Source organism: Hermetia illucens, chromosome 3 (genome assembly GCF_905115235.1).
Source record: "Hermetia illucens chromosome 3, iHerIll2.2.curated.20191125, whole genome shotgun sequence".
Taxonomy (NCBI): Eukaryota; Metazoa; Arthropoda; class Insecta; order Diptera; family Stratiomyidae; genus Hermetia; species Hermetia illucens.
This window is the reverse complement of record NC_051851.1, coordinates 48,983,752-48,999,322: the sequence shown is the minus strand read 5'-3', so window position 1 is coordinate 48,999,322 and position 15,571 is coordinate 48,983,752. Positions and strand designations below refer to the sequence as shown.

At 42.2% G+C, this 15,571-nt stretch overlaps 1 protein-coding gene across 1 annotated transcript in view; it reads right to left on the bottom strand.

Moving 5' to 3' along the window:
• The window catches only part of LOC119652468 (pyrokinin-1 receptor), a 513,354-nt gene that overhangs the window by 402,432 nt on the left and 95,351 nt on the right, over positions 1 to 15,571 (bottom strand). Inside the window, exon 2 of the mRNA XM_038056634.1 lies at positions 8,985 to 9,038. The gene's annotated coding sequence lies outside the window, so the exon portion shown is untranslated. The remainder of the gene's footprint in view (positions 1 to 8,984; positions 9,039 to 15,571) is intronic.

Sequence of the window (15,571 nt, the reverse complement as noted above, 5' to 3'; positions counted from 1 at the left end):
GTTCTCAGAACTCATCCAACCGAAAAATCTGACAAAGAAAAGTCACAATGGTGCACCTATACATAATCCAGGACTTAAAATACATCTCCGATACCGCATCAAATAAAATTAATAATAGCATATTATGTGTGTCCGGATAGCTGAGTGGTTAGAGCATAAGGCTGTCGTACGGAAGGTCGCGGTTCAAATCTCGCTGGCGGCAGTGGGATTTGCATCGTGATTTGACGTCGGATACCAGTCGACTCAGCTGTGAATGAGTACCTGAGTCAAATCAGGGTAATAATCTCGGGCGAGCGTAATAGCTGACCACATTGCCTCCTACAGTGCTCTGTAGTGTGCCGTTACGGTCTTGAATGAAGTGCTCTAACAAACTTCAAGGCCTTGATCCAATATGGATTGTTGTGCAAACGATTATTCCGAGTGTTGTGTGCTGTATGGCGATCAGTCAGAACTTGCCGGTCCCAATACATGCTGTAAGCAGAACTATCAAGTACTGCTTGCGGCTCATATCGGTAAACCGATTTCCCGTGTTCCCGTGATCAGCCCATGCTTATATGCAAGGTTTTGATGGATAACCTTACATACAGCATTATCCCTGGTGATGTATTGCACCCGGAAATGAGATGGTCCAACGTCTCTAACGCTGAACCACACATTCTGCACTAGTCGTTCTCCACCCGTTCTTTCATGATGAGCTTTTTATAAGCTCGGGTGGCGACCACGCCATTCTGAATGGCACACATGAACCCCTCCGTCTCAGCAAAGAGCTCCCCAGCACACAGCCATCTGTTCGACAGATGCAAATCGACAAATGGCTGCCAAAGACAATTCACGTGTTTACCGTGCATTGCCTTCGACTTGCATTCCTCGATCCGCTCCTGGTCCGACTTCACCCCACTCAGAGGATTGAAAGATCGATCCTTCAAGTTAAGTGGAGTCAGTCCACAGTCTGCCTTACAGACAGCCGCATGCAAGGGGCTCACCTGCTTTTTACTGTAAAAATAAGCGCGCAGCGAGTCGACTTGGCGATGATGTTGTGCCGCCACGTCAACCACGCCCCTACCTCCGATGTCACGAGGCAGGTTCATCCGCTCCACGGCAGACTTTGGGTGATGCATTCGGAATTTGGACATAGTTGTCCGTATCCGCCGCTGGACGTTTTCCAGATCGGTCTTCGTCCACGGCAATATTCCGAATGCATAAGCCAGTGAAGGAATAGCGAATACATTCAACGCGCTTATTTTATTCTTCCCCGAGAGATGCGATTTCAGCACCAGCTTTACACGTCGCAGGAATTCGGACAGCAGAGCTTCCTTCAGATCACCAACTCGAGCATGGGTTCCTTGCAGAATTCCTAGGTACTTGTAGAAGTCTGTCTCGGTCATAACTTCGATGTGGAGGTCACCAATGCTATGTCCGGCATGCGGCTCGTGATGACCTTTGCGGATGGCTTGGATTCGACATTTGTCTAATCCAAACTCCATCCGAATATCACGGCTGAACATGTCGATTATTCGCAACAGACTTCTAAGATGGTTGTCAGTACCAGCATACAGCTTGATGTCATCTAGGTACATCAAGTGTGTCAGTTCGCACTTAGCACGTAGGCCATATTTATTGCAAAACCATGCCCTCTAGCATCATTCAGTAGCCATGAAAGGGAGTTCAGTGCCATACAAAACCAAAGAGGACTCAATGAATCCCCCTGGAAGGTGCCCCTCCGTATACGGATGGGCTCTGAGGTATTAGCACCCTCAGATGTACGCACCGATAAGGTGGTATGCCACCCGTTCATGACTGTCGCCAAAAACTTTATTAGTTTCGGATCAATGCGATACAGATGTAGGATGTCGATTAGCCAGGTGTGCGGAACGCTATCAAAAGCCTTGGCATAATCGATATAGCAACTGAAGAGGTTTCTTTGGCCTCTAGTTGCTTGTCCTACAACTACCGAGTCGATAATGAGTTGCTGTTTGCAACCCCTTGACCCAACTCGGCAGCCCTTCTGCTCCTCGGACAGAATGTTGTTGGTCTCGAGGTGCGCATTGATCCTTCCACTAATAATGGACGTGATGAATTTGTAGAGGGTTGGTAAGCAAGTGATCGGTCTTGTGTCTGCGGGGTCCTGCACCGTGTCCTTCTTAGGGATAAGGTAGGTAATCCCCGCAGTGAGGAAAGGTGGAAATTCCTCCGGCCGACTCATGACCTCATTTATACTGCGTGCCAACCGACTGTGTACGCTGGTAAATTTCTTATACCAGAAATTCTGCACCCGATCCAGACCTGGGCCCCTCCAGTTCTTTGAGATGTTTATGGCTCGTCGTAACATCCGCAAAATTCATGCCAGGTGTATTGGCATGGCGGGTGCCTTCAGCGGTGATCCACTCAGCATGCTCAGCATGCTGGGCAGGTAACCCCCAAAGTCCACCCCAATACTCTTTCGCTTCCGTCACCGAGAACTGTATTGTCTGGGCGCTCTGTTGGGATTCGTTGAGAGATCTGAAAATGCTCCGCTGGTTCCTCGCGTATGTTGCATTCAGGACACGTCTGTAATAACTTTCGCCATACCGTCCTAACCGACTGCATATGACAGAAAGTTTCTGTTTTAGTGTGTCCAGAATTTCAACAACGGGTGTCTCACAGGGGATGGCATAGTTCTGGTAAACCCTCTGCACTTTATTTCTTACCCGTCGACTGGCATTGCCAATGCTGATCTGAATCAGTCTAGCAATGTCCTGCCTTAGTGAGTCCCGCCGACGCTCCAGACGAATTTTCCATGGTGGATCTCTTTTGTCACCCAAACCAATAACACGAAAGCGAATCTTCTGACCGTGCAATCTGATAGCCGCAACTGCACCACAATACACAAGTGATTGTAGTTGCAGCAGCGACATATCAGCACACAGTCGAGATGCAATCTCATCATTGATTTGAGATAGAATTCCCGGAGTTGCTGGAGATGCATAGAGCCTGGGAATACCTGGTCTATGCAAAGGATCCATATCCGAGAATTCTATACACGCTCTTTGGAATTCGTCCCGAACCTCAGCGGAAACCTCAGCTGGACGGTGGAGAAGAGTGCTTCGGCGAGTACTGAACCTGTTGCTTGCAGTGCAGCGTGGTGTTGTTGATGCCGCCGCCTCTGCCCCCATCGACTCTCGGTCACTAGTTTCCCCGATGACTTCAAGTCGAACACGCTCCCTGATGGTGGCTGGGATTGTGTCGCTGCGAGTAATAAAGCGGTACTGGTCTGCGACTCGCTGCACAGTCACGTGCGCGAATTGCGGGAAACGCTCGACGAATCTCTGGTGCAACAAGGGGCGGTAAGATTTTGTACCTGCCCCCGCCGTTATTTCGTAGTAGGAGCGGATGATGAAGAGGTTCATTTCTTCAGTCCATTTCATCCGCTTCCTACGCGAACCTGCTGAAGTGGTCGCCACAGATTGTGGCGAAACAGCTGCAGCAGGCGGAGCTGTGCTCCTGGTCGTCGTGGCGCCTAGACGTCGAACCACCCCACGACTAGCGGTTTCGACGTCGTGCTGTCCATTACGAGAGCCCGACCCAGTCACCAAGTCAGGCGACTCCCGCCGGTTATCGGTACCGAACCTTAAATTTCTCCTTCTTCTCATTTTTGGTGGTGCATTTTATCCCTAACTGCCAGGTGTTGAGATAGCTTCCTTAGTGAGTAATCTGCAAGACTGCAAAGTTCCTGCACTTTCCTCACCTACCTCGTGAGATGCTGCGGTGGCGTACAGCCATTCAGACTGAAACTATCCATCCCTCCTCCTTTCACAACCGGGCTTGGGACCGGCTTCGGCGGTTTTTTATTATTATTATATTATTATATTTTAGAAATTTACTTGAAAATCCCCCTTAGTTCACCCTAGGAGTACAATTTGGCACCATCATAAGCAATAATGTAATAGACAATTTTGGAAATTAATAATACAAATATTATTAATAAAGACGTGTATGACATCATGATCACATAAGGTGACGGCATTGTTAGCTATGTACGAATGAAAAAACGTGCATAGGTAATTTCTTACACAAAATGAACACCAAACTTTTATACCCGATGCGTCCAGTTTCTGGCATTCCGGCTTATTTAAAGTTTTCGTAAAAAACAAAGCCTTTCCGTCTATCCGTCACACGCACTTTTGCCGCAAATTTGGAGGGAAGGTAGGCACTGTCAATTTGAATGTAGAATATGGTATTGCAAAGATTACTTAAAATCCTTCCCTACTGATGAAGTTCTTATAAGTGAAAGTTGCCTATTTTATGCAAATTTACTGCGAGCTATGTACAAATGGGACAGCTGTGCACTGCCCGACTGTAAAGGAAGATGAGCATGACGCGTTGGAGCTGTGTTATTATGAAAAAGTACGAGAAATGCATCATGGCTTACTTCGTCACAAACTCGTGGAACATAGCGTGGTAGTAGTATCATTCACAGTAAAGAGATGTAGATGGAGTACTTCACCATAATTCTTATTCAATCAAATTCCACCCAATTCCTTGTGGATAATTTGTAAGGCACCGTAAGATGTGGATATGTACTGCTCCTTCAAACTGAAGCGAAAGCCGCCACCACACACAAATCAACTAAAAGCGCGCCTTGATGATCTCCCTGCAGAATGCCGATGAGTTGTCCAACTGTTTGTAATTTCGGGGGAATCTTGCCTAGTGAGCAGAATGTTCGTTAAGATTCCGAACTACCACCCTCGTTTGTGCTTCCTCCTAAAATCATCATCAAAAGCATACAAAAAACACCTCTCTCGATTAACAGAGAGCAAGCAGTTTTCTCGATGCATCTCGCCACGGGCAATCGTTCCATATACCCATGGATTCGTTACTGAGAAGACGATAGTGGTATTGGATAGGTCACATATAGAAAAAGCGCAGCAGTGGGTTATGCGTTGCAATAGAACCACTATCCCATACGGCTCGTCATCCGTGATTCTAAAGTAGTGGAGGAGGAACCAAGCTTCTCGCAAAGTCGTAGGGGGAGTTGAAGTACATCAGATTGCACCGGAAACGACAGCGCATAAGTGTGTTGGGCCAACTATGTCCTATAAAAGAGTCGATGCTAAAACGCGGATTAACGAGACTCACTTAGGCCGAGTTGAGCAGTGTCTACCGGATCATGTGAGTGACTGAACTTAAGAAACGGCTTAAACTCTCCTGGAGCATTATTAGAAGTAGAAGTAAGAGCATAAATGAAGTGATCAGCTTTAAGATGCTGGAATTTTCTGTTGAAAATGCACAGATCACAGGGCAGCCAATATTCGACTCGTACTGATGAAAGCGAAACAGACAAGCGATATACGAACAATTCACCCAACCAAACTAGCTCGCTTTGACTACAAGTCAGATGACAATCTCCAATACATAAGGTAATGGCAGCGAATATGACACACAAATCAAAAGGATTGTTTGTTTTCGTTTTTAAAAGGACAACATCCGGGTTAACATTATTCCATTATGATTATGCCTCAACATGGACGAGGGTTTTCCTTAATATAAATTTCAACTGTGCTAATTTCGTTGGTTTGCTGTAGAAAATAATCCAACCGTCAAACCCACTGGGTTTCCGTAACAATAAGTAGAAATTGTAATATAGTATCGCATTAGCATGGTATAATTCACACAACTTGCTTCAGCCGAATGACGTAGTGCATTAAATACTGCCTATCACCTGGACTCTTGGCCCAACTTCTATGGCTATGGCTAAAAGCTGAAGCTGTTCCGAGACCTTGAATCATGAACAAAGTATACTTTACTGAGAACTCTATGAAATTCCTGCACAAAAAAATATTTTCTCTTTTATAAAAATTGTATAAATTGATTTCGCTGGAATTTATTCCCAGTTTCCACGGTAGAAAGCCACATCTGTTTGGTGCAGCTTCCAAATGGAATATTACTGGGGATTTATAACTGAAACCTCGATTTAGCATACGTTTATCTCAGTGAGGAAGTGGGAAAAATCGGATGATTCTTCATGGAATTTTATACAGACTACTTTTTGAAAACGGATAGCATATCCTTTGTTTTCAGTTATAATTGATAGTAGAAAATTCTCAATCGCATCCTCCTGCTATCCAATATAAATAATACATTATCATTCTATAACAGTTAATCAGATAAAATTTTGAATTGAGCGATATTATATGTTTTCCAGGAAACCTAATGTTTCTTGTTCAGAACTTAATGCGTTGTTAGGCATTCACATAATCATACTGTGCTTCTGTTTCGCTATCATCACACTTAACGTTGTGCAAGTGATAAACTCACAACATCGAGGCAAACACAAAACGAACACAGACACTCACGATGACTGGGATTCGAAACCAGAGTAACAAGAGAGAGACGCTGACGATCTACGCAACTTTCGCGTTCTAGGAAACGCTTACAAATAAATGTTATTGCCAGAATTCAAAATATTTATTCAGTATTAAGCACACTGTCTCCCCTTTTGGATAACATCTTATCGCAAGTCTAGAAATAATCACGCTCATTACTAGGGGCGACTCCCTCTTAGGAGAGTGATCCCCATTGTAGGGCATAGCCAGCAATAAAATTGTCAATCCTCTTTAAGGTGTGACCTATTCAATGCTACTTCCACTCACATTGCGTATGGGTGTTATGCCTGTGTCCTGCTCAAGTTCTTCGTTTGACTTTCAGCAACCAAGCCGCGGCTGAGGCATGGCTTTTGTATGCCTCACCAGATTATTGTTCCCCCGAAGAGAGCAGCAGAAGACACGGTCCCTATTTTAGTGGAAAGTCTGCACTCAGGGTAGTCAGAAAGGGAGAACAGCGACTCTCTTAACGGAATGAAATAAAAACCCGACTACGACCAGACTGTTTGAAAGTTCGGCAGAAGGATAGTTCAGTCGTAAAGCAGAGGCGGTGATAGGCTAAATCTTGGGGAAAAAAAACTGGTATGAGCGCAATAGAGCTAATACCGGTATGTAGTAACAGGTCTTTACAGACCTGGCACAGTGAACCTGGCAAGGCTCCTAGCCGACGACAAAGGCTGGTTCTGGAAAAGAAGGCGAAGTTATTGGGAATGAGGATATGAGCGTTACTACACCACCACCCGTGGCAATATCCAAAGAAACCGGATGTAAGAAAGCGGAACTAGGTGGTGGACTCTTCAGTTCCCGCTGGTTTTCACAAACGGAAAGTTTATTTGAACTAACTTGCATTACGGCAAAGCCTCTTCCTTACTACTGCTTATAAAGTTGCAGGACTGCCTTGATAAAATATATATCACGTACAAATAGCGTAGGTTTGATTTGACAAAATCGGTAGTATTGGATCAGTAAAGAAGGCTAGAATCTACCATGATGAAATTTACCGTGTTGTGAAAATTCTGGTCCAAGGACCTAATTGCAATAATATAAGGTATAATCTCAGAACAAAGGAAACGTCATAATCGCCTTTGCTTACTTAACCAATACCTAACTATTAATGTCTTCTGGGCGTGTATGCAGAATCAATTGGTATTCAGCCTTTTATAGGTTGCAAAGCGAATGTCCAACATATTTGTTGGGAGTATAGCAAATACAATGAATACATAACGATACCGCTCATTTCGACATCACTCGTTTTGACGTTTTAACGACGAATGTTTCGACACCAGATAATAATTTTTCACTAACATTTTTTTTTAAAGGAAGACAGCCTGAGAAGCTATTTGACTTTATCAGCAGAGAAAATACTGTAAGGTGAAAGAGAAACTTCAACACTGTGCAGAGTCCTTTAAAACATACACAGGTGCTGTACCACATCTCTGTCTTGCTGATCTTTCTCGGGAACAAGCCCAATAGCTCTCAACTTTACGGGTAAGTTGTTTGAAAATATCACCCATTGTAGTGTTCGAGATGCCACTGGCAGTTCTGAGAACTGCACCTTTGACTAGATGACTATGAAGTATGGTATCAATCAGATGTCGATTCGTATTGAACTTCGTTTGGTCCAAACTTTACAAAAAGAGTTTTACTCTTCTTCTTCACTCCTACTCCTAATTGTAAAGTTGCTTGGATTAACTCTCCGTTCGAAATCGTAGAACTGAATAAAGCGAAAATGATTTCACTGATACGTTTAATTACCGGTGTCTGTTCTCTGAGAAAATGACTATAATGAAGACTCAACATAAAGACCAGTGAGGACCATGAAACTTTAATGCCACCAGAATACCCCACACTCCCGTGCTAGAGATTTATCACCTGCCGTATAATAACGACGGACAAGCGGCTTAACGAGGTGCAGCAAGGCTAGTTTTGCCAATAGGAACGGACTATTATTATTAATCTATTAATCTACACTACGTTGTTGGTAGACCCCTCACAATGAGCTATATAGTTATTCTCTATCAGACTCCTTCAGAGCACGGGATGATGTCGGTATACCTATAATGGCACTTTTTCGACGAGGAGATATTGGAGATAACTTATCCCAACTGCATATAAGCAGAGGTTAGTTACTCTGTCAATAATAGAGCGTTCTCGCATATTGACAAATAAATTTAAATGTTTGTAAAAAAATTGAACCCACCCATGCAAGTTCCGGAGGATGGCAACTAACGTCCCACAATATATGATATATAAAGTAAAAATTTTCTCGGGGGGCTCTTGTAGTTGAGTTTTAGAAAAATGAAATTTCCTCAGTTTCCATTCACTCGTTCTTTGCTCCAGAGACGCTTGACATTTTTCACATTAAACAGGTGTCAGTCATGTTGGGAGTTGCTTTCCACACTTAGCCAGGTATATTTTTAAGGACATGTTTAAAAGACAACCTATATTTCCAGTATAAGTTCGCCTGAGTGTTTTATTAAAAATTAAAAGACATGTGTGATAAAAATGTAAGTTAGGCGGTAAATTGCTTTTGCCAGTAAATTTTTAATTTTTGTAGCACGTTCCATAAAAGACTCGCACTTTATCAGGGAAATATATATGTGTATTTGCAAATTACATACATACCTTAGTTGCAGGAAAATATTGTCACTCTCTGTTTTATTGGGTTAATGTCCAGATCTGAAAACGAGAAAAATAATGATTGAAATTCCCTTGATCCTTTAAAATGAGTTAATATATTGAATTATTAATCAAATAAGCGCTTTGATGCCTATATTATGTTTTCTTAAACATAAGTTTAAGCAAGAGTTGATAAGATTAGATAAGATATTTTTTTAGAAACAGGTTGTCTGCGTTGACCCAGATGCAGCTCTTCGATGTTGAATTAATAGTGCCATTAAAGGAAATCTCTGCCTATGGTTTAGATCTACCGCATACTTTTCGGGAATAAGCTCTCCGAACCCAAACCCCGGAGCAGCCTGGTCAATTATTACACCTTTGGAAAATATCACCTAATGAGACACCCTTTGGCGAAGCCTGTTCTCTCAAGCGGCAAACGCACATCCGGCAACTAGGTTTCGACATAGTTTTCATCGCGCGTCCTGAACCTTGCCAGTTCCCTGGTGTGTTGCTAATATTCAACGAATTTATCGATCACTATGACTCTCTACCCTAGTATCTCACATTGCGGTGAATGCAACGCATTCGGTACGTTATCTCAAAATAAGGCAGCCTTTTTCTGCTGAACCTACTGTATTTCCCAGGCAACCTGCTTGCCACATCCATTTTGCGGGCGCAATCGAGCGATCGCTGCATTTGGTGTAGCAACATGCTGGTCCCAAGCCCAAGTAAAGGAGGATGAATTGAGGAAACGTACTTACTACTATCCTCAGTAATATAATAATAAAATCATGTGATCAGGGAAAGATATAAATCGAGTAAAGTTGGAGTTATTCCACTATGTTAAATCCTACCTAATCCCTCTGGGGGAGGTCTCACGATAGGCCGACCTAAAAAATACATCCAAAATATTTTTTTAAGGATTGCAGGGTCTTAACATCCACTTGATGTCGAACCGGACCAAAAAGAGGGAGTAAGTTGCTCTTATGCTGGGTTGAATTGCTCTACCACCGAAAACTAAAGTTTGACGTGTGGCGGGTATATCAAAACCTCTTCATGTCTCTGTTGGCGTTCATTAAGGAAGCGCCCTCTCACCACTCTTCTTTGTTCTTGTTATGGACACTGTCACACAGGACATCGTCCAGCGCCCTATACACTGTTTTATGCAGATGATATTTTCCTAGCGTCTAATAGCAAAAATGATCCCGAAAAATAGAATTTTCACCTCATGCAACACGATTTCATTGTGAATCTGAATAAAACTGAATTTCTGACGACAAATCCTCATGAAACAAACGTGATCACTGTCAGTGGCAGTGACCTGTCCAGAACTAAGCGATTTAAATATATCGGTGCAATGCTATCAGCCAATTATAACTGCGATATGAAATACTGCAATCTGGATGAAGTGGCATTCCACAACTAGCGTTCTTTATAACCGACGTATCAACGAACGGCTCAAATTTAAAATTTACCGCGTGTCGTCTATCCTATGGCCCTTTATGGTTCTGAGTGTTGGCCGACTATAAAAGACAATGAACGTAGTCTTGCGATAATGGCTGTTGCGTTAGACTAGTATCGTGACACGTTTTGATCAGATCCAAAATGAGGATAGAAAAGCCTCTTCCATGGTATGGTCACGCAATTCGCCGTAACGAGAATTCACACGCCAAGATTGGTCTGAACATCGAAATCGATGGTAAGCGACCAAAAAGCTGTCCGAAACAGCAGTACCTTTATATGCTGGATAGGGATTTGAATGCCTCGCGATTGTATCCAGATCAAGCTTTTGACATCCAAATGGCGAGACCGATCAGGATGAACCGACCCCCGCTTGTGAACGGGATAAAGGCTAAAGAAAAAGAAGACTTTTATTTATTTACTATTCAACTTTTTTTGTTTCCTTGAAGCGAAAATCCGCACCAGTTTTCGATCACATTCGAAGGTGAATGCATACCCAAAGACATTTCAAACATTTCAGGCAAATATCAGTGATTATCTATTATAATTTTGATGAAGGTTTCGTAGTATTTTTTTCAGACGAGATGTCAATTCCGCTAACAGAACAATAACATAAGGAAATATCTCTTTTCCTCGTTACTTCTAGGTTCTCCCATGCGTTCAATGTGTGAGCCTTATTCACATGTTGCACTGCATCTACGTTACCGAGTGCCTTTCTTCGATAATGGGAGTGGCCACCGCTGATTTTGCCATATACGCTCCTCGTCTTTCGCCGTATTTACCTACCTATTTTTATACCTATATTATGTGTTCTGTTTAGGAGAAGGGGAAACTACTTGTTAAACTTTTGCAAAAGCCTTAGAAGCATAAGAAATGATAACTATTCTAAATAATCTATAGTAGACAACATCCCACTTGACAACAACATGAAAAATTAAAATTTACGAGTCGTATACGACGCGGTGAAAGATTTCGTACAAGGTTATAGGCCGCAGACAAGTCTCTGCCAGGATGACCAATGAAACTTCCTAGGTAACCCCGACATTGCAAAGAAAAAATGGGTGGAATACTTTAACAAGTTATTCAACCGAGTGGAAGCGCCAGCAAAAAGTATAGCTTTGACGAACCCGGAAGTTGTAAACAACGAACCTCTTTCTATTGAAAAGGTGAAAGCAGCCCTGCGCGACCAAAAACTGAACAAGGCCCCGGGATTCGACGGTATTCCAACTGATTTTTTACAGAAGGGACGAAGTTGCTTGGATAATCTCCTCCGCAAACTTATTTTAAAAATTTGGTCAAATAAAAAATTACCTGACGACTGGCATAAGAACGTAATTTGTCCTATATGCAAAAAAAGAAGACCCACTTACCTGTGGCAACTATAGAGGCATTTAATTGTTGTGCACGTACTACAAGATCCTGACGAAAATCATTCAAACTAGGTTAGAGCCTATATATGGCAAATTAATTTGTGAATATCAATATGGCTTTAGAAAAGGATTATCCAGGACGGACCAAATTATCATGGTCGGATGAGTGCTGTAAAAGTGCGGATTAAAGCAAGGGGATAAACTCGCCGCCAGGCTTTTTAACCTAGCCTCGGATGTTATCCGCAAACTGGAGTTAGGTACCACGGGAACGTTGGGGGAACTATAAATCTTTGCAAATAGTGGAACTCACTGACGATATCAACATCAATTCCAGACGCCAAGGAAGTATTCCTACAACTAAATAAAGCAGCGTAGAAGTCGACCTAAGAATTAATGAAAAAAAAACACGCATGATCCAGTTGAGAAGACAGGAGCCAATACAACAAAACCTGACAATGGGCGACTTTACTTTTGAAAACTTGGACAACTTTGTGTACCGAGGAGTAAATATAGCGAAGGATGGTAATGAAAGGACTAAGTTTAGCAACGAATAATGATGGTAAATAACTACGGATGATTAGAAGTAAAAGGATGCAGAGGGAAGATAAACTCCGAATTTACAAAACCATAATACGACCTGTGCTACTGTACGGATGTGAACCGTGGACTCACACGCAGGCATTAGAGAAGTCCATTGACACATTCGCATGCAGAGTCCGACGACGAATGCTTGGACCGGTAAAAGATGGAGTTGACTGGCGAATTAGATATAACCATGAACTCATCAGCTCTATGACGATCCAGCGGCATCATTGGCGGTACAGCTACGAAAATTGCAGTGTGCCGGTTACGTAGAATGGATGGACGACATGTGAATAGCTAACAGGGTATTCAAAGTCACATCCGAAGGACGTCGCCTAGTGGAAAAGCCACGCAAACGGTGGGAGGACTCAGTGGACGAAGACCAGGAAAAAGCCACTGGAATATGCGATCGCAAGATAGAGATCGCTGGAGAAAGTCGATCCTGAAGGCCAAGGGCCGAATTAGTCAGTTCCGCTGTGGCGAAACATCGCCTCTACCGACACATTGAATGGCCACGGAAACAACTGACGGCCTGGGGTTAGAAGATGTCGAGAATGACAGTCTCATGTGGACTCTCGTCTTGCCAGCCGGCGTGTTGGGAACTTCAGCCACGCTAAAAAAAAAATGGAAAAACATTTGATCTAATTTTTGTGTTTTATAACTAAGATGTAATTGTTCGGAAAAAGTGGATTAAATTAGCAAATATATGATAATAAAAGCATACTCTTTCTTTAATGGGGTCAAATCGCAAAGTTCGATTGAGGAAGTAGTACCGGTTTATTGGATATACGGAACCCTAAAGTACCCTTGAAGAAGAAAAAGAAGATGGCACCTAGCCAACCAGACCGAGGAATGATTAATCTAAGGATGGGCTAAAATCGCATCACATCGATGGTGCCTTTTCGCCAAACCATATGTGACCATGTAAAAAACTAGTGCAACATTCTCATTTTTTGCACTTTCTAGTAAATAAATGGCAGTAGAAATTGAAAGCAGAGCATACTGAGCCATACCTGTACTGGGCAGGATTCATTCGAATATAAGACAAGTTTCGAGTATGAAGCCTTTTTCATTTCATCTTTATGTGGCTTTTTAGGATTTATCTCTTTCGCTAGGACTACTTGAATCTTCTATAGTCTTCCCTACTGCTCGATGTTCACCTCCAAATGGTATTTCCTGATTTTTTTCTGGTCGAAGGTATTTTGGTCTAGCTTTCCTTGGAAAGCAGAACGTTCGATTCCAATTAACATTGTGAGTGCCGCCAAAGGTGTGGCCTCACGATACTTTGAAAACGTGAAATTCTTCCTATTGCAACGCTCAAAATTTACCCTACAAAAAGGGAGCTATAACTGAGGCAGTTAGTCTGACTTGTTCTTGCGACATGGGATTTTCATTTGATTCAATTTTATCCCTGAGCACTGTTTAACAAAAATATATACAACCATCAACAATGATAATTTCTCAGATAAAGGATGTATGTGTTTTTCAAGTTCTATGATAAATAATTATGTCTCATCATAGTAAGTGATATGTTTGTTTATCTTCATACATCCATTATGCCGTAATAATAAATCTTCCTTTATAACACAGTGAGTTTATTCACTCAGGTTGCCTGACAGTTCTGCCATTTAGTTAGAAAGTTATGGCGAGAACGACTTTTGTTACTTTCTCAATTAAGGAAACTTTTCTTCAAATTATTTAAGCAAGATAACGTGTTCATAAACTCTAAGCTCCTATAGCTTGTGATATTTTGTGGAGGTCCCCTCACTGTGAACAATTTTAAATTGGAAAGCTAGAGCAGATGATAAGCTGGATAATGAGAAAAGTCGTTACTTTATTTTTCCCATTAACAAAGCCAATTTATAAATTTATTGTGTTGCACAAAATACTTACAGCTCTCCCAAATTGATTTTTAATGAATTACTTGAACCAAACACAATCAAGACTATGACAATTCCAAATAAAGTCGTTGGCTCTGAAAATGTAATATGTATGGAACTGAATAGAGTTCATAACCAAATTGCATATGGTTTGCACACATGAAATTGCACGAGGTCATATTGCGAAGCAGGTGGCATAATAATACCTGAAACACAGACACCACATTTTAATAGCTCCAGGACTCCTCTTGTGTTGTGCATTGTCAACACGTGTATGTCATGAACAAGATTATTTTTCAACTGCCCTAGCTTTTATTCATGCTGGGGGGAAAATTCACACGCAATAGAAAACCCATAATAGTCAAATTTTTCGGAACAAATAAATCAAGAATATACGAGTTAAATGGAAATGAATGTTCCCACATTGAATTGGCCCGTGGCATCCAGAGTCGCCACTACCTAATATTTATTGGTAATACCGTATCCCTTGATTGAATTTCCTGGAACCCTGTAACCAATTTAATGGCATCAATGGTGGATTTGGCTTTACAGGTTTCATACAGTTCACTAGAAAGCATAGCATATTCTCCGTGTGGTTATATAGATCGATGGCTCGCCTGGCATTTTACAAAACTCATGCAGCAGCACCAACCTCTACTGCCCGCATGATCTCGGATATGCACATCTAAAAGAACTAAAGAACTCTTTCGATAATCTCAAAGACTTTGTTGGGCGTTTCCTCTAGACCCGTAGCTTTGTTGTCATTCGTTCAACTATAGATTTCTTGCATCTCGACGTCGGTCGCTGCAGGAATTGTCGTAGCATCCTGAGGTACCCGCCCAACATGATTGTACGTCAGTTGCTAGGGGAATAATCCTTCCTTTGTAGAAATGAATGGCTTTTGAGCCACTTCATAATAATTCGATAGACACAAGCCATAGGCCTACGTTCCTCTCTAAGTGCGTTAAAAAATTCTCTCTTATTTCGTTGGACAGGGTTCCTGCAGGCTCCCTTAAAGGCCAACTCTCTTCGCCCTTGGTTGCTCCTACCGAGCACCCTCTGAGTTTCTCTTAAAACAAGTTGATATAAGGCTAACCAATTCATTATTCCACCAGTAGTTGGGTCTTCTCCAAACTAATAGGCATTTTCTTGATATGGATTAGTCCATTGCTTTATTAGGTATATCTAACCACACTTCCATAGATGCATAGGTATCCATTGTTTCCCCTACCAATCTTGTGTCCTTTTCGATGCTAGCCAAAGATGCGGGTTCATAGTTGTTACCTAAAGATTCTTAATA